Source organism: Pogona vitticeps, chromosome 2 (genome assembly GCF_051106095.1).
Source record: "Pogona vitticeps strain Pit_001003342236 chromosome 2, PviZW2.1, whole genome shotgun sequence".
Taxonomy (NCBI): domain Eukaryota; kingdom Metazoa; phylum Chordata; class Lepidosauria; order Squamata; family Agamidae; genus Pogona; species Pogona vitticeps.
Window position 1 is genome coordinate 277,456,878 of NC_135784.1, and position 26,327 is coordinate 277,483,204.

General features: G+C 40.1%; 1 protein-coding gene and 1 long non-coding RNA gene across 2 annotated transcripts in view; one reads left to right on the plus strand and one right to left on the minus strand.

Annotated features, from left to right (window-relative positions):
- Positions 1–335, minus strand: part of POC5 (POC5 centriolar protein) — a 39,216-nt gene extending 38,881 nt beyond the window's left edge. The window contains exon 1 of the mRNA XM_020804052.3: positions 182–335. The gene's annotated coding sequence lies outside the window, so the exon portion shown is untranslated. The remainder of the gene's footprint in view (positions 1–181) is intronic.
- Positions 328–24,638, plus strand: LOC144586375 (uncharacterized). Its single transcript, XR_013541162.1, has 3 exons — positions 328–394; positions 23,146–23,213; positions 24,603–24,638. It is a non-coding gene; the product is annotated as an uncharacterized LOC144586375 (long non-coding RNA).
- Positions 24,639–26,327: the final 1,689 nt, after the last annotated feature.

Genomic DNA, 26,327 nt, shown 5'->3' on the forward strand with positions numbered 1-26,327 from the left:
TACACACACACAGAGTGCAGATGCAGATTGTAGGAAGGCGCCTGCTGCTCTTCTTCAGGAGACTCTCCGAAGCCGCGGAGGCATGATTAGGCTCCGCACCTCGCGCCGCAGCCACCCCTTGTCCTCTGCACCCCACGCGAGCTGAGCTGCCCCCTCCCCAAAAACCACCCACTCCTCTCACCTGAGCAGGCGCCACACCTCCCTGCTCTTGCAAAGGAAAGCCCGACAGTTTCAAACTGCCAGTACTAAAAGAAAGGGCGCTTGTGATTGGTCCACATCTTTTTGTTAAAAGCTGGCTGACAGGACAATACTCGGCACTCTCCTCTTCTCCAATCGGCAGGCCTTCAGAAGGCGGGGCTTCTCGGAAGAGAAAACCCAATGAAAAAAACTGAAAGTAAGTACAGTACTGTATAGCAAGCGCTTTTAAGGGGCTATTCTCGGACCGGCATTCTGACGTAATGGAGTAGATTCTTTGTCGCGCGCTGATTGGTCCGTTGGTGTGAGCCCGGGCATGAGAAGCGGGTACGGAAGAAGCAGTTAGGCCAGGATCACGTGATAGAGGGAGGTGAAGTAATTCTGAGTTTATTGTTGACTCAGAAGTCAACAGTTCAATCCCCTTTAAAACCAACAGGGATTATTCATGAGTAACGGTGCATATCATGAGAAGGCAAGATTCTCAGGAAGAGACAGTAACGCTGGGCAAGGTTGAAGGCAGCAGGAAAAGAGGAAGACTAAATACCAGATACTGTATGTATATGGATTCTCAAGAAGCCACAGGCTTGAGTTTACAAGAGTTCAACAAGGCTGTTGATGAGGAGACACTGTAAGCAGGATGCAATTCGGAAGGGGGCTGAAGTGCAAAGGCTGCACTGTGGAAAAGGGCAAAAAAAAGAGAGGAAAAGCAGCACACACACACACGCACACGCACACATGAGATTTATAGGGTCACCATAAATTGGAGGTGACTTGACAGCACCTAAGGACAACAATTCCAGTTTGAGTGTAGTATGGAATTGCAGAAGAGCACTGCTCTCTTCTCTAAACTTTGAGCATTTCTGTCATGGCCACTTTCGTTTGCACAGTGCCACATCTTGTTTTCACTGCCATTTGTTCATGGCGTAAATCTGAATGGTGAATTACCACTAATGAACAAGTCATTGCTTGTATTGCTCCTCATGCAGCAAATCACGCTTCTGGCATGCAATAAGGAATACTAGCAGTGACCCTTTAACTCAGTGGTCTCCAACCTTAGGCCTTCAGATGTTTTTAGACTACAACTCCCAGAAGCCTTCACCACCTCTGCTGGCCAGGATTTCTGGGAGTTGAAGTCCAAGAACATCTGGAGGCCCAAGGTTGGGGACCACTGCTTTAACTCACAGCAATTCACTGCTGGCATTTACACTGCAGCAGTTACACTAACATAGCTAACCAATACGATTCTAGCCCATGAATCTTGCAGTGCTTGCTAGTTGCTACTATCACAGCTTCTTCACAACTGCATTCATAAATGTAAGAGTTCAGTTTGTTAAATACCAGCTAGTGTAACGGTTATGTTATTTCTTTGAGATTATGGCCAGGAGCTAATGGTTTGATTCCATTTACAATGCCACCAGAAGCAGAACTTTCTCTGCCATCCTGCTGCAAAACTCTACAGCCTCAAAAACTGCTTCAGAGACTTTCCCAGGCCTATAGAACAAATTCCTCCTGTGCACAAAGTGGGGTTTCTGATGGAAGCTGAAGAATCCAATGGAGGTACAGTGCACAATTGACTCATGGCTTGTGATGCTATCTGGTGTAGGCAGTTGTAGAGTCTTGTGTTGTCATGAGGCAGACAGGGTGCAGGGACCAGAACTGCTTCTGGGGCAATCAAATGTAGACATGGAGAACAGTTAAATGGGTTCAGAATCCAGGTAGAAGCCAGCTGATTGAGTAATATGGCAAATGCTTCACCCTTCGTCTTGCTTCCCACAATAGTGGGCTACAGGCCTTGCATCCAATGGCTATCTCCTGAGCTCCATCATCTTATTTCTGCATTTTTCATACAGCGGTATTGTACAAGCCCAGGACATATTAAAATACAGTACAGTACCTTCATTCCAAGACCATCGGCTCTGGTGCCAGCTGGAAAAGGGTGGAGATGGGTGCTCAGCCTTTATCAGCATCTCAGAGGAAAATCGGACTACTTCTAGTGCTGTTTCACCTGTGATTTGTCTCCTCAGTTGGAGAATCTGAGAAGTTTAGAAATTCTCAGGAACTCGGATGGATTCCTTGTGACCTGGCAACCCTGGTTACTTTGGGCTGTCACGCCATCTTAGCCTGATGTACTTTGCAGAGTTGTTGTAAGATTAAGTAGAAATATCAGGAGAGCTATGTACCCTGCCTTGTGCTCACTGGACATAAAACATATTCAGACAAGGGGTTAATGGTCACTGCACTCTATAAAGGATATTTTTTTGGTCTAGTACTTTGAATTTTGTGTGAAGTACTTGCTAAAGGTACAGGCTTATATCCTGTTTGTGCCAACTGGAGTAGACCCACTGGATCAATGGATTTATTGAAAGAGTTGAATCAATTCAGCATTTGATACTGTATTCTGTTTGAGACTAGCAACTAGACTTAAACCACAGTCAGAAAAAAATCATTTGTGCAAGTGGTTCTTGGTTCTGTTGTCGACTGATCTGTGTGTTTACATCACTATTCAGCAGCAAGCCTATTGCCAGAGGGTTTTAAAAAATTATTTGTTCTAAATTTGATTGTAGGATACCCAATTTGTATTTCTGGGCAACGCAGAAAGAAAGTGAATAAACGACTTGGGAGAAGACACAGTTTGCAGAAGTATAACAAACATAGGGAAGTAGGGTCCAGAAAAGCCATGCATGAGAACATTCATGGTAAACACAGAATACTGGGCAATTTAGGACATTTTGGAATGGAATAGTTTGAAATAAAATATATGTGGCTGGCTGGAACACAGACTAGAAGCGCTCCCCACAGCAGCAGTTTGTTGCTAATCACCCTTGTTAATTTCACTTCTTCAAATTATTTTTTAAAACATATATTCTCAGGATCTCAAGCTAATAAACAAAGCAAAAATACTACACTACATTTTACAGGTGATATACCATACAGTAGCTACCAATTTCACAACCTGAATGTGAACCCTTCCACAATCCCACTAATGTAATAAACTAACAAATAATTACAATTTATTGAGTAGTCTAAATGTGAATGGTGTTAAAAATAAACCAAAGGAACAGCAATCAGCCCAAAACCTTTTCTAAAAAAACAACCACCAAACATGTTTTTACCAGCCGCCCAAAACTGATCCTCACATATCTCAGCTGCCAGCCCATTCTGTAAGGCAGATGCTTGTGTAAGAAAAACTCTTCCTAAGGCCCAGGCACTTACCTGCCCTATGTCATAGAAAGCAGGGGATTTGGAGAAGTGCCTCAGGACTAAGTATGTGGTAGACAGTTTAGGATTATTGTACTTTCTGTTTTTCAATCACAAGGAAACATGCACCACCTTGACCTGGACTGGGATTCTTCTTATACATAAGTAAGAGATTTAAATGTTTCCAGCTAGCTATTTTTTCCTCCAAAACCTACCACTAAAACATCTCCTTTGGTGTCAGTGGTTCCATTGGGGTGGTATCTGAGAGAAAAACATTGTTGAGATTGGTGAAATCTCCCCTCAACCAGATATGTTTTCTTCTGTGTAAATGAGATCACCAAGTATACAGTATGACCTGTGTCTAATAATATGCTAGGCAGGTGCTTGCACTTTAAGGCAGGAGATGATGCCACATGCTGAGTGACAGAGACTCTTTCTCTGACCAGGTCAGCATGTTGTCACCTTAATAAGATAAGCTACTCTTAGAACAGTAGATCTGAAAGTAGAAGATGTGACATGTACTTTCTTATGCTCATGGTTCCCACTAGGACAGTGACATGACCATAATAAAATAGTATATACATGTGTTTTTTCTTTTTACAACAGACATCAAGTCCAGTGCATTCTGCTAGTTTCATGCTGGAAGCTGGCTTGTGCATTTAATGTACTGTTTCATTGTGTTGTTAAACGATGACTGAAACGTGAGAGGAACATATGTTAAAAAGGTGGTCCTAAGCTACTCAGGTTCCAAGTCATTGAGGGCAGGCACGAGGAACAGGTTTGGGCTAGAAATCAGCCCCATCAGACAATGGCCACAGGGACTGTAGTGCAAAAGTTATGGAGGGCTAAAGATTCTTCATCCTTGATTTAGGGTATTATTTTTAATTACTTGTTTCTTTTTATATTAAAGAGCTACATTTCTCATTTTAATATAAAAAAGTAATTTGTACAAGAGTTCTGTTTAGCTAGAGTTCTTCCAACCCCCCTCCCCCCAAAAAACAAACCCCAAACCAGACTGTTTCCACAGTACTGCCAAAATGGAAGGACCAGGTGTTCACCTAAATGACTTTTGATATGAGCTCAGAAGATCAACATCTCTAGAGAGAGCTCCTAATGGCAATGTGTGCATGTCCGACATATTTATGATGACAGGTTTGGCCTCAGGCCTGATGGATTTCCATTACAATTACAGAGACAGAAAGAACTATAAAATGCATGCATCAGTGTCTTTTGAACTAAAACTGAGGTTTCTACCGGGATCTATTATTTAAAATTATCTATGAATAGTAAGATCTGCTTTTATTTCACCATACTTGCTTACAGTAGTGTGCACAGCATTTTAAAGATAGTTTCTAACCACCCTATTGCATAGCTTCTCTAATTCCTAGAAATATTATCCTTATCGATAAATACTGGCCAGGCAGAACGGAGCAAAATCTCTGTTCAAAATGGACGTTTGTTTCCAGTGTGATGAAAAAGAATAAAAAAGACTGCAGGGATGGTACTGAATTTCTAAGACCGTAGGCTAAATCCAAACTAGAGTGGATCAATTGAAATTAATAGCTGGTAGTTAACACTAATGAAGGTCCTACTGATTTCTATAGGTCTATTCTAGTTGGGAATAAAATAGGTATACATAATTGTAGTATCAGATGTTCTTTGTGGCCAACTATAATTTACAAAGTTGGGCGTAGCAGGCTTACTTAACAGATGGTGGTGGTATGTCACGGCAAGACTGAAGAAAGAACTGCTCTACCCAAACTTACCTCTCATTGAGCTCAAACATCCATTTTGAACTTTTTGATACAAGTCATGATCTGTGACCATGTTACACCTCTGTACACATCTTATAATAGCACTCCTTTCAAGAAAGTCTTCGAGGTATCAGCTGCTCTAGTGGAGTGGGTCTTTGTGGTAACTGGCAGTAGTAAGTAATGTTGCAGTACAATATGCAAACTTAATAGTCGTTACCACCTACTTTGCAAAACACTGTGATGATATAGCTTCTCCTTTCCTTGGACCTTGATAGTGGTCACTCAGTGCATTCACACAACCCTCCCACCTTCTCTTTGTTTGTCACGTAATTGCTTCTTTTATAGGGCAGTATCCAGGCCAGAGGAGTCTGAGAACTGACATCTCCAAAAGTAACTTTTCCATTCTCTGCTTTTGAGTTGCACACATGCACAAAGGAACAAGTTCAGACATTCCAGTTTATCTATGAAGGTACAATTGCCAACCTGACTCCCCATGGAATAAACAGACTACTATCTATTAAATGATGGACTGAAGCAACCAAGTTTATGTACATAAATAGTCACACAATGCATGCATATTCGTATAACTTTCAGATTAGACACTTGATAACCTATCATGCCATTCTTCAATATCAAATTACAGTATAATTACTGGCAATATTGTATTATATACTATGTGCTTTCAACTTTTAAAACTGGGGAAAACTACCAGTTCTTTTGTTGCAAAGCCAGTGGTGTGTTCTGTGACCACTACCTATAGTGAAAATCATAAATCACTGAGCAGAACTCTTTCCTTATTGGCTTATTTCCTTCACAATAAAAACATCAGGGTTATGCACCTTTCCCAAATATTAGCTTGAGGTAACAGAGAGCTTGGGAAAGTTACATTTTTGAACCAGAACTTCCAGGATTCCCCAGCCAACATAGCCTGGGAACCTTGGAAGCTGTAATCTGAAAAAGTAACTTTCAGCTTCTGCATTTCATTGAGTCCATCCTCAAATGGCACATTAATCAAGCCAATGAGTTCCATGTTGCAACCCAAAGAGTTTACTTCTGCTCCAACTTTCAGAAATATGTTAAGTGCATTTCTTTAACCTAGCCTTTGAAAAGCTTGCATACATATAGTTCTATTGAGTCAACAGTTTTAAAGTTTTAGTTGATTTCTAATGGTTTAATTGTTTTCTTTTAAATTGATTGCTGAGCCATCAGTAGTTTAGGCATCTGTCTCTAGAGCTAGAGGTTGGGAGTTTGATTCCCCACTGTGCCTCCTTTAACAGGGACTGGACTCAATGATCCGTTGGGTCCCTTCCGGCTCTCTAAGATGATGATGATGAAAACTATAATAATCACTTGTCAAAAAGGGTGGTATAGAAATATTGATAATATAAATATTATATTTCTCAGTTTCCTCAATCTTATTCTGCTCATCTGTAATACAGGTATTTACAAACTGAAGGGAAAACCACCTTATATTCATTATTTAGTCTTTTGTGGAAGTCAGCCATCCAATGAGCCGGACAGAATGCTCAGATGCCTTACTTTTCTTTCTTTGCAAAAATGTTCATCACTTCTACAGCAGGTGGCAACATATCTTACTGTTCAGCATCAGTGAACTGACAGATTATCACTTGTAGAAAGAGGAGAAGTGACTGGAATACATAAATACTGTGATGGGGAATAAAACCCGGTTTTCCTGGCAAAGGGACAATAAAGATTTTTTGCTACTTTGTTCCTAAAATGGAGGCAAATAAGCATTGCAATCTAAAAATGAAAAACAGGAGGTAGAAAATAAGATACCCTACCACGGAGATATGACTGCTAGCAAGACTGTGCACATTTTTCACAAACAAACACTCTAAACTCCCTTTGTTGTGAAGTTTTTGACTACCTGCAGCTGAGATCATAAAACACAGAGATCCTCAAATGCCCCCCAAGGGTTAGCTTACCCATTTAGGCAAAGGAGTATTCCCTTCTCTTATAATGGCATCCCTCTCTGCCACAGAAGTCTTTCTCTCCTACTCAAGATATCATATCCCCATACAAACAAAGGAATGCTATGTCCCAGTTGACCAATTACAATAACAAAGCAGGCTAATTTGCCAAAGGTGGAATCAAGCAACCCATGTTAGAAAAAAGTGGACAGTTTTTCCCCCTCTTGAGGATGTGCTGCTTCTTGACAGGGGATGGGTGAAATTTGTCTGTTCCTTCTAAGACAGCAAACAGAACTTTGACACACATAAGTGTGTGCATGTTTGTAGGTGAAAGCAGACTGCCCAAATATCTCAATGGAGGAGGGTGGGCAAAAGAATCCATGGCTGAATTTGTCCCATAGGGCTCTGTAACATTTAAAGGCAAATGCAGCACCTTCAACTTAAAATCTCAGTACTGTTCAAGTGCACTTGGGAGTAAGAAGCCCACAAGGTCTTATCCTCTGGAAACCCTGAGAAGCATGCATAGAATTGCAGCCCAATTAGAAGAAATCAGGGAGCAATGCAGAGAAGCAGACTTTTGTGTGATATCCTTTTTTCCCCAACTACTGTACAAAGTAGATAGGGAACAAATACAGTATGGAAAACAAAACAATGGCCCACAGACTCGAAATGCTCAATATACATTCCAATCCCTAAGAAATGGGATATCAAGAAGTGCAGTAACTATAGGATCATTTATTTAATTTCCCATGCAAGCAAAGTGTTACAACAAAGACTTTCACTTTATATGGAGTGAGGAAAGTCTCATATTCAAGCTGGATTCCAAAAAGAATGAGGTCCTTAAAATTGTATCGCTAATATCTGCTGGCTACTGGAGAGCACCAAAGAATTTCAGAAGAAGATCCGTCTGTGCTTTAGAGACTACAGTAAATCCTTTGACTGTATAGATCATGAGAAACTATGGGTTGTTCTAAAAGAAATGGATGTGCCTCACCTCTTGATTGCCCTGATGCATAACTAGTAATATGGACAAGAAGCTACCATTAGGACATAATTTGGAGAGAGAGAATGATTTCCTATAGGCAAAAGTATCAGACAAGGGTGCATTTTATTTCTTCATCTATTCACTCTGTATGCAGAATGTATCATACAGAAATCCAGACTAGATTCAGATGGAGGAGTAAAAATTGGTGGAAGAAACATCAATAGTTTAAGATATGCAGATGACACTAGCTTATTGGTAGAAAGTAGCAATGACATGAAACAAATATTAGGGAAAGTGAAAGGAGAAAGTGCCAAAGCAGGTTTACAGATGAACACCAAGAAGACACAAATTATTACTACAGAAGGACTACACAACTTTGATGTTGTCAATAAGGAAATGGAAATGGTTAGAGATTTTGTATACCTTGGTCCAATTATCAATCCAAATGGAGTCCAACAACAAGAAATTGAAAGAAGACAGACTTGGAAGGACAGGAATGAAGAAATTAGAAAAGATCAGCAAATGTAAGGATGTGTCACTGGAAACTAAGGCCAAGATAATCTACACTCTTGTATTTCTAATCACCATGTATTGGTGTGGAAACTATGCAGTAAACAAAGCCGACAGTGAAAACACTGATTCATTTGAAATGTGGTACTGGAGGAGAGCTGTGCAGATTCTCTGGAATGCCAGAAAGGCAAACAAGTAGGTCCTAGATCAAATCAAGCCTGAACTGTCCCTGGAGACAAAAATGTTGAAGCTGAGGCTGTCCTACTTTGGGCATATCATGAGTCAGGATTATCTGGAAAAGACAATAATATTGGGAAAGGTGGAATGCGGCAGGAGAAGAAGACCAAATATGAGAAGAACTGACTCCATAAAGGAACCACAGGCTTGAGTTTACAAAAGCGGAGCAGGACAGTTGAGGACAGGCATTTTGGAGATGGTCCATTCATAGGGATGCCATAAATTAGAAGTGAGAATAGTAAATAAAAACAGCTTAGCCAACAATCAAGAATAATGAGAACTGCAGCCCATGTAAAGAAATAATAGACAAATCCATTTCTCCTACAGAAGTAGAACTGTATCTTTAGCAAACCATTACATATCATTTTGGAACATGAACAAACAGGTGAGACTAAATAAAAGGTGGGTTGACTCCCTAAAGGAACTACATGTTCGAGTTTGCAAGAGCTGAGCAGTGTAGTTGAGGACAGGATTTTAGAGATCTCATTCATAGGGCTACCATAAGTCGGATGCGACCTGACAGCATATATCAACAACAGATCTCCAAAACCTGTGAAGCTTATTCAAAGGGTCATAATGAGTCAGGAGGGACTGGACAGCATATAACAACAGCAACTGTGAAAGAAATTATTTTTATAAAATTGGAGAAGAAGTTGAGCTACATACCAGGGTTGTACACTAGTAATGTGCTGTCTGCAAAAAGTAGAGCAGAGACAGGAAACAGATGTCACTCTTAACCAGTTTTGCAAATATAAGTGTCTGCAGGGAAGGACAACTTGGGCTTTTGCCCCTGAACCCTGAAAGTTTTGCTTTAATGTACAGAGATGGACACATTGCCCATTGTGTTCTGGCGGCAGGTTCTATGGCCACAATTATGCTAACAGTGGTGTCGAATTGTGGCCCTCCAGATGTTCTTGGACTTCAACTCCCAGAAGCCTTCACCACCACCTCTACTGGCCAGGATTTCTGGGAGTTGAAGGCCAAGAACATCTGGAGGGCCACAGTTCGACACCACTGTCTAACACATCACTACGCAACTTCATCCTCTCCTCCTCTTAAAGAATTCCAGTGAACATTCTTGATTAGAAATACTGTATATCAGGATTTATTCAATGGAATGCCCTCCCCCAACACACTTATTTTTTCTTTGATCATGAAACAACCACACCCACAGTCTGCATTGTATTCAAGAGATTCTGTTGTAACATATCAGACCTAAATCCAATGTATTTAAGAGTATGGTAACTTAAATAAGAAATTAGTGAGTGTATATTAAATTGAGAATCAGAGGCTTAAGCGACAAAGGAGAGAGAATGGAGAGGGTTATTTGGAAAATACCAGTTGTGTGCCGTATAATATGCAACACAAGCTTCTGTGTTCAATTGAATTAATACTGTGGGTGAAACTTTAATCATGCAAATGGTTCAGCTAAATAGACAATGACCCCTCGGAGGATAGAAAACATTATTTAATAGGGAACTTGAGATCTGAACAAGGATATGTTTTATCTCTTGAAGAGAAGAAGAAAGCAAGGAACTGGTAATACCAAGAAGATGGAGGTCTCTCATTTTACAAAATAAAACTGCAAAATGGGGCCAGTTTTGAAGTAATTAATGGTTATTTCTGTTTTGGTTTTTCTAAAATTGGTGGAGGGAATCACTGCTTAAAATTCTTGGAATAAGATGGCACTGCTCTAGAAGCAAGAAAACAGATGCAAGCAGTTGATTGACATTCCATGGTATAAATTAAACTTTAATGTTGGTTTTGTTGGCCAGATTTTCTTTCTCACATTATTTGTACTTGCTGCAAGTGGAGGAAATGGCAGATATACTTGCATATGTGACTATTTGCCACTAGGGGGCAACAGTGGTAAAGAAAAGTAGCTACAGTGCCCTCTTCCCCCCCTCTTGTTCTGTCTGCTCTTCTGTAGAGGCTACCCCACTGAAGGTAGGTGGATGGAATATGCAATATGAGCATGCGAATATTCATGGATTTTGATGCACTTTTTTGGTACTATCTCTTATTCTTCTCACATAGTGTAACCCAAAGCATATCTATACATCTAAGATGAAACATCATGCTTCCTGCAGCTTGACTGGTGACAGACCCTCCATGGAAGTCAGCAGCTGGTCTTACAAATGAATGCTAGTTTGAAAATTTACAGAGAATGGTCTAGCAGAGTATTTTACCCACCACAAGAGACTCTTTTGAAACCTAGTTTCCCCTCATTGCGTGTATTAATGGGACAATCTGGAGAGCAACCTGTTTCATTGACAAAAATGCTCCTGCTAGGACTTAATTCACTGAACAGTTGTGACAACTGCAACATTATGAGAATATCACAGATGGATTTTTCATATTCAGAATATTTAAACAGAAAATGCACGACCCATTTTGGTTGTATGTTTGTTGCAAATCTAATTTCCTTGGATTCCATGTTGTGTTGTGTGAATCTTCCTAGGATGAGTGTGATTAGGTTCAGTTTCAGATTTTGGCAGCTCCTCATTTTGCACGGGAAATATCACAGGAGACGTCTTCTTAACTTTCACAACTTCATCTTTATTGGTTACAGGCAAATCAGTATTGTTCACAATTGGATCAAAGAAGCTCAACTCAGGCAACATGCCATAGCTATCCAACACAAACTCTTGCCCCCCTGTCCAACAAACTCCCAGGGGTGCTGGGCCAAACGTCTCCGCGTCAGTGGGCTTCCGAGGGGAGCGCTCCACACTGCACAGATGGTGGCGTAGCATGGGTGCCCGGCCCAGTCTCCTTCAGGGGGAGGTGTATTGTAGTGGGAGTCGGGTCGTATCACTTGGCGTCCCCTACCCTTATTTTTAGGGAAGACAAAGACCGACCACTCCAGTGTCTCATATTTCACGTCGCCCTCTCCCTTCGGTATGGGATCAGGAAGCAGCCCTCCTAATTTCAGATTCGGGAAGTCCCTTAACAACTCCTGTGTCTTCACCCTCTGGTATTCTCTCAATCTCTCCAGCTCTCTCTTATGTTTCCATAATTATAGTTCTACCTCAAACCGCCACTCTCCTTGATTACTTATACCCTCCTCCCAGACTGACAGCTCCTGCTCCTCCCCTTTCTTGTTCCTGTACTCCTCCACCAAACTTACTTCAAATTTCCCACCTCGCTCTGTTTTCCCCTCTTCTGAAGCTAAGTTCTCCCTTTGGTCCTCCTGCTCTTTCACACTCTTGGGTTTTTCTCCCCCCTCCTTTCCTTTTTCCTCTTGGGATGGCACACTCTCCTCTGGACCTCCTTCACAATGAGTAACAAAATAAAAAAAATTAATTCATTACTTGTCATGTTGTTAATGAGTATGTTAATCTGTTTGTTGCTTGTTACTTTCTCATTACTTTTCATAGCCCTTTTGTTTTTTCAGGGGTCCTTTAGGATTTATGAGAACACTATAAAATGTTTTTAAATGCTGTCAAAATGTCTCTAAAAATAACTTTAAATAGCAACTAGAAACATTTATCTTTGCATCAATTATGCACTGACCAAAATCTTGTTCTGTAAATTACACCTGCATAAGGGTGATGATGTCACCAACAGCAAAGGTTTTCAGCAATTAAAGAGTTCCCACTTCTGTTCTATGGCTCATCCAACTCATTGTAAATAGGCCTCATTGTATCTGAGCCCTCCAAGCTCAGGGATGGAAACAATAATGTTTTAATTACTAAAAATCTCCCCCTAGTGGTAAAGTCATCACTTTTATACAGCTGTGATTTATGGAAGAGGATTTTGGCCAGTGTTCTCCTTTATTGGGCAAAATCATGTTGGTATTGTTATGCAGGTATAAGCTGGATTTGGGCACCATAAATAATTAAATTGTTTTAAAGCTTCCCCTCCCCCACATTTCACCTTCCAAAGTGTCCCAGGGCTCCCTGTTGCCCTGAAGAGTTTGGAGCCTTGGGACTTACGACAGGGAGATCTTTTTATAGTCAAAGATTATTGCTGGATTGCTGTTGCCAGGTCAGGACCATTGGTGATGATTTGGCAGCCATTTTGTTATTATTAAAAGCTCCTCTCCATCCCTCATGGGATGGTCAATGGAGCCTCTGAAACTGAAAATAGGGTGATAGGAAGCTTTGATTCCATTTAAATTATTTCCAACACACCGATCTGATAACATACCACAAGATTTTGTCCATTGTTACCTTTGAAAGTCACATCCTCATTACAAAAGATAAACAAACCAAAAACCAGATACTGTAGTAAATTGCAGCTAACTATATTCCTTATAGCATGGTTCTTCCTAACTTTGAGAGGAACGTCATCCTCAGCTGCACAGGAGCCAGGTTTAGAACACTGGGGTTAGTGTGGCTTTGTTGTGATCTCTTTAATGGAGCAAAGAATGGCCTATAAAATGGTCACTATTTATTTACTGTTGATCGTGCTATATTGGAGCTCAAGACTTTTAAACTCTCCCCTTCTCATCCAGAGTCTGTGCTCATGATGATCACCCAAAGAATATAATTTCATTTGTCTCTCTTACTGTTGCTTTCCAAACAATACACAGCTAATTTTGTAATAACAGATTATGACTAATTTAGGTCTTGCTTTGGTTAATCAAAAGCTTTCCCTCCTCTGCCCGGACATGAACATAGATGCATACACACAAATTCTATTACAGATGCACAATGAAGGGTACAATTGGCAGCTGGGTAATGATGATTAGGCAGTGCGGCATTCTGGTTCTAAAGCATAGACCGTCATCCGTTGTTTCTGAGGCTGCAGTTCTCTTTCTCTCCATTCTGATTCATTCTGAGTCATAACAAACATATCCTTGTCGAAATGGGACGCGCAGCAGAGAGGGCTGTCGTGCTTGTTCTGCACCATTAGGTAATTGTATGAGTTGTTCTACGAGAAATGTCTGTTAGGCTGGCAAAATAGGGGGGGAAATCCATGGGAGTGTAGGCGTTGGAGAGCAAGCATGCAGACTCAAGGGAAAAGAATATATACCAAATACAGTACTATTATACAGTAATAGGGAAAGAAAGTCTAGCAAGTCCATGAATATGACACATTCCACATCATTTTTGCCGTCACGTTTTATTAGCTCACAAAGGTTTGAAAAACTACAGCTGGTTTCTACATAGCTTTATCTTGTGCAGCATCAAAATAAAAATTGGGAGAAATGACCATATATAACCAGTTTGCCAAGGGGCCATTCTTATATAGCTAAAACAACACCCTTCTCACACAAGGGAAGTTGCTATTACCCTTTGCCAAATGAACAAACCTTCAGGGGAACAAAATTTGAGGAAAAGGAGACCCTTCTCTGAAATGTGGTAAACTGATAATCATTTGTGGTAATGGAATGAATTCTGGTTGACTGCTAAGGATAAGAGAGGAATGGATAATTGACAAGTATGTGGTATCTTGTAGAACTGAGCATGTTATGATAGGAAGCTGGGTTTCTTAATGCTACACACTGCAATTCGTTGTTGGAAGATCCAATTTGTTTTATTTGGTTATTATTTGTAGAATATAACAACTGGATGTACATGTATTTGACCTAATGCCATAAGAGAAGGAAAGCTCCCTGCCCTGAGGAGTGCACAGATCTAAATGTATATGAGAGAAGACAACCAAGGGAAGTGGAGTAGAGAAGTAAAAACAAGGGAGGAATGTCCTCAAATGCAGTTATGAGTGCTTTGGCTTTTTCTTTTCTTTTTTTCTTTTCTGCTGCACGTGCAGGTCAGAAGACCAGTCCTTTGCCCTACAGTGCTTATATATGTCTATCCAAAAGTAAGCTCCATTGATCTCAGTGGGATTGATCTCGATCACATGCATATAGGACTGCTGCCATATTTATTTATTTTTTTCTAAGAACAGTTTGCCTCATGAAACATTTTCGTAATATACAAAGAGTTCAGAAATAGAGACCTAGCTCCTAACAACGATCCTGCATCTGATGGATTAAAGTCATCAAACCATTCAAGAACGGTCACGGAGCGACTGCTACAAAACCATCAGCCACTAGGAGCTATTCTTGATAAGCTATCATTGCTGAGACATTATGGTATGGTCTCTACCGGGAGTCATCAGCTCACTGAACAGCCTGCTTCAACAGAGAGTTGCTAATGAATTCATTTATAGTAATTGACTGAAACACAGGTGGCTACCCAGAAAACTGCACAACACTGTGGTTGTCTATTTTGGTAGGGTGAAGCCGATGCTGGGAAGCATAACATCACAGCAAGGAAAACTGATGGATGATGATGACATGTTTAAGTGACACATTTGGTAAATAAATAAGAATTTTTTATGCATATTCTTATTTTTATATATATATATATATTCTTATTTTTATACATAAAATCTTCTCACCATTACAAGCATAAAAATACATTGACAACTATGGCACACGTGTAGATGCAGTCACATGACATTTTTTTCCCTTTTCCGTCTCCAGCTGCCTTCTTCCATAATTGATGAAGAAAGAGCACTGAGCACAATGTGTCAGATATCTCCCACGCAAATCCCACAAAAAACTATGATTGTGTTTGTATGCTAGTTTGTTTGTTAGCATTATTTATAGACCTCCTTTCTAGTCCAAACAGAACCACCCAAAGCAGCTGAATTGGCTTTGAGTGTGATCAGTCAACTGGAAAGGCACACATCCAATCACACTAGAAAGGGTTGCTTTGCAGGGAGCAATCTTCCTTAAAGTGACCCTTCTGTCTGCTGTGAAATCATTCCAACCTGGTCCCCCAAAGTAGTAGCCTTACAGCTGGACCAAATAGGTCCAGTTTGGGTATGGATTGGGGTTGGAGCTCAATTGGAGTGCAATCTCCTGTATGAGAATCCTGGGAAACAGATTGCATTAGCTGTCTCCACAAGCGGTCCAAATTGTGATCTGTTTCCCTGTATGATCACACCCTGGGTTCCCATACATTTCAAGGTATCTTGTGCTGGAAAATATAGCAGTATGGTCAGTATATAAGTGAGAAATCATAAGAATATAAGGGAAGGCTTGCTAAACAAAGCCCAATCCAACCAAATGCCTTGTTTTGGGAAACCCACAAAATAGGAGACACAAAACACAACAGTGGTTTGTTGGTTGTTTTCATCAGTCGCCTGATTACAGAACAACTAAATGTCTAAGCATTTGATTTGGAGTGAGGCAGGGAACAACTGGATGGAACTGCAGCACGAATTAAACCTCTTCTTAAAATTATTGGCCAAGGCTCAATTGATTTGTCCTGTTATCAAACAGGAACTAGTGCTTTCTTGGAAAAGGAAAAGAAGCAACTTCAGTGAACAACAAGCAATCTAATTAGCATCAGATAACCCAAAGAGGACAATAGGAACATAAACAAAGGTAGGAATTCTTACAATGGGAGGAAGACAAGAAAAGGTAAGAGCATCTGCTCCTATTTTCCAGCTAGCACTACTCTTTGTTTAAATGTTTTAAAAAAGAGGATATCTTACAGAGAGATAAATCAGAGCATCTTTTAAAGCATATGTGCACATGTACGTGCACGCACACACATTCATGTACCTTGCAGTAAAATCCATTATCATCCTTTGTTTGAATTCAATTCACATCATCTTCCCTGGGCTATAAAGAGGCTCACTCTGTTCCAGAATAGTAATCGCAGTCCATTAAATTCTGTTCCCTGTAGTCTTTGTTCTCAGTTACACTTGATGCTGCAGGAGTATGTGTGTGTATGAGAGAGAGAGAAAGAAAGAGAAAAGAAGGAAAGAGAACCTCTGTCATCTCCAATGTGTATTTAAGAAGCCTGGCAGAACTATCAAGGGCTTACTATCTAAGGCACTTCAGTTTTTCTTTCAGTGCCAGTATTCCTAATAGACAAAAGTGAAAAGGACTCTCTTGCTCACTAAGGAAAAAGAAGCAGGGAAAGTTTGATAAGCATTATACGTTTATAAGGTAGGCTTCTCAAGGTCCTGCAATTCTTTTTCTTGTCTCATGAGGAGATTGGTTCACTACGGCCATGCCTCATATAGACATAAATCTTCCACACATGAGGATTTTGGTTATGGCTTGTGATTTTGATCTGTAATTTCTTATTTAATTTGTGTTTTATTATTGTTTATTATACGTAGCAGCCTTGATTCTCTCTCTGTCTCTCTCTCTCTCTCTCTCTCTCTCTCTGTCTGTCTGTCTCTCTCTGTGTGTGTGTGTGTGTGTGTGTGTGTGTGTGTGTGTGAGTGAGTGAGTGAGAGAGAGAGAGAGAGTGAGTCATGGAGGACATTGTCCTGTCCCCAGCATTGACGCAAAAAACAACCACCCATCCTGTTTATTTATTTATTTGTTTAACTTATATGCCACCCAAGTTGCACTTGGAACTGAGGTACGGATGTTCCATCATACAGCAAAATGATTTGGGCTGGCCCTGGTTTTAGAAAATGGACACAGAAAAGGAAAAAGAACTCTTGTTACTAGCCGACATTCGATCAGTTCTACCCACAGCCATAACACAAACATTGTGATTTTGGGTGACCAACCACTGCAAGTTAAAAAGTCAGTGTAGATATTATGCGTTGTGAACTGAGGTGCATAGATAATATCTATGCTGACTTCTTAATTTGTGGCCATTCATTGCCAACAATTGCACTGTCTGCAGTATGCCAGTATAAAATGTCCATAGGATCTTGGCCTTTGTGTCATATGCAAAGCTTGGGAAGCTTTTTTTAAATTTGCAGTTCCCAGAATTCCCCAGCCAACATGGCTACTCGTTATGCTGGCTAGGAGACTCTGGGAGTTGAACCTCACAAAGGAACATTTTCCAGGCTCTTAAGATACGCTCTGCTTTGTAGAACTGGAGCTGGGGAATTTAAACTGTTCTCTTTTCTAGATGCCTTCTACTTCTTTCACAATCTATAGCAAGTATTCATTATACTTTGGGATAGTTGGTTTTCCCGTGTTTTGTGTTTGACATCTGAGATGGAATAATCATATGGTACTGCATTCAACTAGCACTTTCCCTTTGACATGCAACTAATATTACCTTCTGTCTGTCATATACGGAAAATAATGGTATATAATACCATCATGACTATATTTTTGTTTTGTTTTGTTTATACCCTGTCATTCTCCCAATAGAGTAACCCAAGACAGCTTAGAAGAAATTTTAAAAACAAATATAAAAACCCCTAAAATTACAAAAAAATCAATATATTAAGCATTACCAAGTACTGAATGAAGCACTCTGAATTTTTTTTTAAAACACTTTAAAAATAGAGGACACAGCCCCTCTTTTCAAAAGCCTGCCTAAAAGAAGAGTTTTTACCTGCAGATGGAAGGACAACAGAAAGCGGAACAGCCTGAGAATAGCCACCTAAAAGGCCCTCTCTCATCTTGGCACCAAGTATGCCTTTGAGGATGGAGGGATCAAGAGAAAGGCATCCCCTGAAGATATTAACACCCATATTGGATTGTATAGCAAGACAGATTCAGATAGTTTGGAGCCAAATTGTTTAAGGCTTTATTTCAAAACCAGCAATCTGACCTCTGCCCGGAGAAAGACTGGTGATAGTTGAAGATATTGTAACACATTATGCCAATGCTGAAGATGCCTTTCCTTAATTATCTTGTACAATGGACTACAAACATCATCATCTTCAGGAAGCATGGTTTTTGGTTGTGTTGGAGTCAACCACATTTGGGGAGTGCCAGACTGGGGAAGGCAGGTCTAGGCAGTACCTTTTTAAACAACAGCCAGCATTATTCCTGCTAATGTAACCGCTTCACAAGCATTCTCTCTGAGGCCACTTATCTAAATCTTCCAAGGGAAAGGTCAAGGATAACATACTTCTAAAAGGATGAGCAGCAAAATGTTTCAACCTAACAAGAAAAAAGTTCAGTTGCCATGACTTAACTTCCAGATAACCTCATCTGGATGACTGAGAATCTTCACAGATATACTTCTAAAACGTTTTGTACAATTAAAGAATTACGGTTGTTGTGGGTTTTTCGGGCTCTTTGGCCGTGTTCTGAAGGTTGTTCTTCCTAAGGTTTCACCAGTCTCTGAGGAGACTCTGTGCTCTGGTGCAGTTTGTTTGGGAGTTGAGTGTTTATAGCTGTGGGATCAACTTTTGTCCTTTGCAGGAGATGGGTGATTACGGTTATCAGTTTATTTTTGTTGTGGGTGTATTGTTGTGATAAGGAGGAGAGATTATCTGTCACTGTGATTGATTGGCATAGTTAGCTGGTCTTTGTGTGTAGTGACCACCGGTCTTTGTGGTACTCTAACAAGTTTTTGGGCCAAAGAGCCCGAAAAACCCACAACAACCATTAAATCTCAGCCGTGAAAACCTTTGTGAATACAAAGAATTAAGGATTGGAATAGAAGTTCAGGAAGGTAAAACTCTGTGTTCCTATGGAGTTTTAAAATCACAGATTATGTGAAATGGACCACAAAATTCAACTTGCATAGCAGCTGAAGACCTGACAGTTCTGGCTCACACTAGTTTTACCTGTCCAGGATTTCCAGCAAAATATTGAATCTAGCATGACCAAAGTACCTCACTATTGTTACTTCCAATCACTAGCAGGAGATCACTGTGGAGTTTCCCACAAACCAGCGGAGGGAGGAAGGATATTCAGCTTTTAAGTCTCATTATATATTGGAGCCTTTTCATATATACTGTGTATATACTTACAATGACAATAAATTATTATTATTATTATTATTATTATTATTATTATTATTATTATTATTATTATTATTATTATTATTATTATTATTATTATTATTATTATTATTACATTGAGACAGGCTGTCTGAGCAAGAGATTAGCTGGTTTTCTTCATACCCCTAACTGGAACTCATATTGCTATGTGGGATGCAAGGAAGCATTGTATAACAAAAGTACAGTACCTGTTGGTCTCAGACAAGTGAATCTACCAGAAAGGCGCAGAGTGATGAGACATGCAGAAATCTAGGAGGCTCTGGCCTGAAGTGGTCATTGTACTTCTCTTTGAAGTTTAAACATTATGGATTGGGGCATGACATTATATGAGACAGTGCTGCTTCTGTCGGCTTCCTACGTTCCTGACTACTTCGTGCCACCTGTTGTAGCAAGGAAAGCTAAAATTCAGCCCAACAGCAGGGAAGGGAAGAGAGCATGAGATAAGACCAGTAGAGAAACAGGGCATGAGAATGGTTTTGAAATGAGAACAAAATATCTCTAGGACACTAGCTGACAGAGTAACCCTGCATTTGACCTCCAAGACAGCTTACCACAAATCACCTAGTCTCAGGACCATTCTAGGTTGAGATGATGGATAGTTGCTTATGTTTTTAAGGCATTATTGACTTATTTGTGTATATCTTCCTTGAGAAATATGAAGAGGACTTGTAAAAACAGAGAAGGCAACAGAGAATTATCCCTAAAAACATCTTAAGCCCAGAGGTTCCAGGGAGCAGAAGATTTTGCATGTGTTTGAGGGCCAAACTATAGATTACCAAGAGAATTGCTTAAATGCTGATGATGTGGTGGTCAAAGCAGGAGGTTTTTTTATTTTATTTTATTTGTTCGATTTATATCTCGCCCATCTGGTATATTCTACCACTCTTTTGCACCTGCTCTTGCATATTAACTTGCTTTGTTTTTGTAATTGGACTTTGGGAGGTACACATGTGTTTCTTTACGGGTCTTATTTCTCACACATGAACATTTGCCTGAATCATGTGTCCAGAAAAATAGCTCATCCCGAGAGCTTAAATCATTTTATCCTTATCATTTGGTCCTCAGTCTTGTTTTTCACTTGTTGTGAAAGAAATGCTGAAAAGCAGATGCCGATGCCGTGTGACTGACAATCCTTTGTCTGACGAGATTGGGAGTGAAATTGTAACTCACTCCAGCAAACAAGAGATCTGAAACCTACCACCTGTGAGCTCTTTCTGCAGCCCTCCTTTTGGAACTCACTTTAAACGAGAAAGCCTAGCTTAAACTTTGGTTTGCATTGTATTCTGGAACTTTTATTTACCTTCCCCCCCCCGCACCATCCCCAACTCTCTCTCTCTCTCTCTCTCTCTCTCTGCTCTGCTCTGCACTTTGCTTGCAGAAACTCCCTCTTTCTCTCACTTGTCTGCTTGTCTCTCTACTCCGCAAAGGTGGCCACAAAATTGATCAGAAGTCCATGTGGCTTTTTAAGTGGTCTAATAAAGGTATCATCTGCCGTTATGTTTGGAATGAAAAAAGATGGAGACTCAGGTATTAGATTCCCCATCAAAGAACTGGGCTAATGAATGGGAAACTTTTCCCAATGTGAACTCCTTGGTGGGTGGCTGATTCAGAGCTTGAAAAGGTTATTTAATCCTTTAAGGATTACAATTTCCAGAATCCCCCCTAGTTCTGGGAGTTAATAGTCTTAAATAATCTGAATGTAACAGCAACAAGTACCCTGTTCCAGATTGGGACACCAACCCTGGAAGCCTCTATGTGCACATGGGGGGGACATACATGCAGGAACCCTGCATTCAGTTTCAGAACTACACTGTTTATATTTCATCCAGTTTGAGCCTGACATTTCGAGTGCTGATTGCTGAAGTCTGAATAACAAACCTATCTTAAAAGATACTGAAGAAGAAGAGATCAAAAGCTCAGATTTAAATAAGTTGAGCTTAAGTGAGTCAAAAATATCCCATCATAAATTATGTTGAGAGAAGTTAAGATATTCAAAAGAAATCAGAAGAAAAGTAGACTGCAGGTTCTCCGGAGAGCTGTGATAGTGTGTGTTAAAACGGTGGGTAGGTGGCTAAACTGAAGGGAAAAGTCCTGCTGAAAGAGGAAAGGACAAGGCAGAATTGATCTAGATGGAAAAGCAAAAGGGCCCTCATTTTGTGGACTTTGAAACAATCATTGGTAACCTCCCCCCCAAAAAACCCTTTGCATTTTACTAAAAGTATTGTGTTGGGTGTTTGTATTTATTTAATGTTTTAAGTGCTTTATATGTTTTAATTATGTGTGTAAATTGCAGAGCTGTCCCAAAGCATTTTATTGCCTGAGGCAAAAGTCAAGATTATACCTCCCCCCACAACCAGATACACTAAAGCTGCATCTACATGGTCAAATACTGCGGAATTTGTTCTGCTTATTAAATAGGTGAAATGGAAGAATTATTTACTTATCACATGATGCCAAGGCTGATTCAAATTTTTGCTCCCGAAGTGCCTTTATTTCTCTGCTGCTGGGGGGCTTTTAATTTTCAAGCTGGAATTATCCAGACAGGCTTTTCCCCATGTGGTTAGTTATGAGACGTTCTTGTAAAGATGGGAGGTGTGTCTGTAGATGGTATTTCAATAATGCAGGTAGTTGGGGCATGATGTTCAGGATCAGGGGAACACGCCCCTGCATTTTCCCCTCTCCCCTGATCACCCTCTGTATTTTAATTTTTTTAAAACAAATCCACATATGAGATCAGTGCTAGATTGCCCTATCACCTTATTTTTCAGTCTTTGTTATTATTCTTTCCTGCATTTATGCCCCATAAAAGATTTGACAGTAATGGGACCAGAGGGAGGAAGGATGAAAAGGGGGCTGTGGGCTGGAATATGATTTCATCACATCCAGTATGAACTCCTAAATCAATCCAAAGCCACTGTGTGCGCACTGACTGCGATTTCAAATGTAATACAGGCTGTGAATCAAATTGCAGCAAAACTGAATTGCTGCAATCTGGCTTTCCAGTGTATGCAGTTGTACCATACATCAATAATAATAATATAATAATAATGAAGTCTTATTGTTAGTGACTGGACAGAGTCCACTTCTGCATCTGCAAGTGTCAGCCTAGCTTTGTGGGTGGGGTAGAGCAGGTACGTTTATGTCCTTTATGCATCCTGCAGGACTTTCTATCTGAGGTACCACCGCACTCTCGCTAGGGTTACTGCCAGGTACATCTGGATGGCTCTGTGGAGCCAGAGTTTGGGAGTTAAATTTCCCCACTGTGCCTCTTTGACAGGGGCCGGATTTGATAATCCACAGGGTTCCTTCCATCTCCGCAGTTCTCAGATGATGATGATAAAATTGGCCCTGCAGCCTCCACTGGGAGAACTTTGCTCTAAAACGAAGACCCACATAGGTCTTTAACAACATACACAAATAAACAAGAGATACAGAAAGTGGGTTGTATAGATTTGTGAAAATTAGGGCCACCAGTACTACTGGTCATGATGGCTATAGATACCACCCACGGCCTCTGTGTATTTCCTGCTGAGATCTGGTGCAATTATTCTTGTGGTCTGCTGGTGGGTGCACAGAGGCAGCTGGTTAGCCACAGTGTAAACAGAATGTTGGACTTGACTGAATTCTGGTCTGATGATCTTTTCATGTTCTTAAACAGAATATTCAGCTCTTCTTCCCCCCTTGAACATCCATAATCCGTCTGAAACATCCATACCAACAAGCACAGTAAGCATGTGCCTCCCCACTTTTGCATTAAAACACTGAAGATGTTTTTTTTTATGTATCAGTTAACATTTGCCTGACAAGAGAATATGCTTCCTATTTGCACCTCCTACAAGCTATTTTCCTAAGTGCCAAGTAGTCTCATGCTATATTTGTGACAGCCTGAGGAGGCAAAATCGTTGAATTCTCTCTTTTCAGCTGTCAGTCACAGCCCTTTTGAAAAGGTGTGGCTTTTGAGGATGCCTTTGTTTAATTCTCTTCTTATCCCATGGACAAGTTCCTGACCCCTCTCTTCTCAGTGGAACCTGTTTGCAATGTAAGTCATAGTTTATTAATTAATTACAAATAATCAGCTTCATTCTGACTTATGGTAACCCTTTATAAGGTTTCCCAGACATAGAGTACTCAGAAGTGGTTTACCAATTCCTTCCTGGGCATGCAGCTTGCCCAAGGCTACACAGGCTGAATCTTCTTCTAGAAGGCATTAGGTGGGGGGAATCAAACTCCCAACCGTTGATTCCACAACCTATCCAGCCAGCTAAGTTTTAGTTTCTTGAAGTATATTATTAATTTTTTTATATTTAAATTTTATTTATTTGATTTTTATACCACCCATCTGGCTACCAAGGTCACTCTGGGCGGTTTACAAATACAGTGGTGCCTTGCTTGACAAGGATAATCCATGCTGTTGAAATCACTGTTAAGTGAAATCCTCGTCAAGCGAAATTAAAAAGCCCATTAGAATGCATTAGAAACCAGCTAATGAGTTCCAATGGGCAAAATACCTAATCGTAAAGCGAAGATCCTCCATAGGGCGGCCATTTTCCAGTGCCTGTCTTGTGAAAAATGCCTCCTAAAAACAGCGGGGGGCCATTTTGAGAGCCAGCAGCTGTTTTGAAAACTGGCAATCAGCTGTTGAAAAAAATAGTTTAGCGAAAAATCTGTTCCTGAAGCAGGGAACCGATCATCGCTAAGTGAAAAAAACCCATTCAAACATCGTTTTGCGATCGCTTTTGCTATTGCAAAAAGATTATCGTGAAGCAGATTCATCATTAAACGGGGTAATCGTCAAGCGGGGCACGACTGTACCATCATTATAAACAACAATATAAGAATAACCGATAACAACTTAAAACGAAATGAAACAATAATGAAAATAAAATACTTGAAATATTAAAGGCATGGTGAAGGGTTGAATGTACTGTATAGTGATTAAAGGCACCACTGTGTTAAGATGTTCTAGAGTCCAGGAAGGCCTGTCTAAATAGCCATGTTCTTAGTAGTTTTTTAAAAATTCCCAGTGAAGGGGCCAAGCAAATGTTGGTCAGGAGACTATTCCAAAGTTGAGGAGCAACCACTGACAAGGCCCGATTTCTGGTTGTCATTTTCCAGGCCTCTCTTGGAGTCAAGACTCTCAACCGCCCGGCCTGAGAAGATCTTACAGAATGTGCAAATCTAGTCGGAATAAGCCGTTCTGCCAGATATTAGAACTGTGATCAATAACCAGTAAAGAAACTTGCTTATTTTATTTGGTGTGAGTACTTCATTAAAAAAATTTTTTTTAAACATTGTTGGAAGTAACTCTAGAAGTGACCAAGTGCTTTACCTTTTCCAAAAGTAAACCTGCTGGTAGATGCAACAAATGTAAGAAAGAAAATCTGTTAAGCTTCCAAAGAGTGGTGTGATTGATCTTTCTACTAGCATCACTGTGCACTGAACCCAAAGGGTTTAACAGAGAGAGAGAGCAAAACAGAAAGGATCAATAGTATCAAGAGCTGCAGATAACTAGAATAGGAAACTTACAATGCGGTTTAAGAAGGAAGCAATGAAGGAAGCAATAAAAATGAGAGCAGCAGCAAAGTTGATGGTATGAGCAGTGGAAATCTTTGGAGTGTACGTGTAGTAGATAGCATCAGAAATTAAAAATGTACCCAGCTGATCCAAGAGGTAATCCCAAACGGAGACAGTAAAAGAAATGGGGAGGGCAGCTCCTTTAAAAATAAATAACAACCTCCAGAGCATTATGGCATTACTCACAGACAGAAACACCAGTTATTTTCCTCATTTGCAACCAGGTGTACAAAATGTATTTATTTACTCCCTAAACTGTGATAGCTGCTATATCTGACAACTCTGTTTTCTGGATGGAACACCTCCTTTTTTTATTAGCTTGGAAAAGATTTAATAGCAGTATGGTGGAGGGAGAAAAAAGGAGAGGAGAAAAAATAATAAAGAAATAGTCTTGCTTTGAATAAAAGATGAAAATGTTTGCTGCTGCAGTTATCATATTCAAAGGGCAAATGCTTTTAGTTGCTCATAGGATATTATTTGAGTTTGAAATTGAGCTCCTAATCTAATTTAAGCATCCAGGGCTAGCATGAAGAACACAGGATTTCTTCCTTAGGATGACTAAGAATGACTGCACATAAGCTAAGGGAAACCCATGCTGAAAAATAAAGCTTCAGAGCAAAACTGGCGATGCATTAATATGTGTCAGAATCTGCAGATAAATACCATCTGTTTTGCAGCACAATCATTTTTAGAGCCTTGGGCTCTCTTGAAATGGGCAGAGCAAATAGAAAGCAATGGTTTTTTTAAAAAATAATATTGTCGTTTGTTTAATTGCTTTTTAAAGATTATATTTTTATGGGATTTTCATGGTATTTACTATGCTGTTTTAATCAATTGTGAGATGCTTTTAGTCCCCTGTGGGAAGGAAGGTGACATATAAATAAAATAGGCAGATAAATAAAATAGAAGAGGAATAGGAAGAAAGTAGCTCTGGATTTACTGGCAGATCTCTGGATGATTTCCAGGACGTCAGCAAGTCTTTCTGATTTTTCGGTTGTTCAGCAGCAACAAAGTGACTCTCCCTCCTCCCATAAATTACATGCCAAATCCAGAGTTTGGGAACACTACCTCTGGGGACTACAACTTCCAGAATCTCCCAGCCAGCTATGATATGCTGGGAGAACTGTTGTCCCAAATTAGTTCCCATGCTCTGGTTAAGTCCCACTGAATTCAATTACAGTAAGTTTACTTCTAACCAGATATGTATATAAATGCTATATTAATGGATGCTTTGATAATAAAAAAATATTGCCATGTTTATCTAGA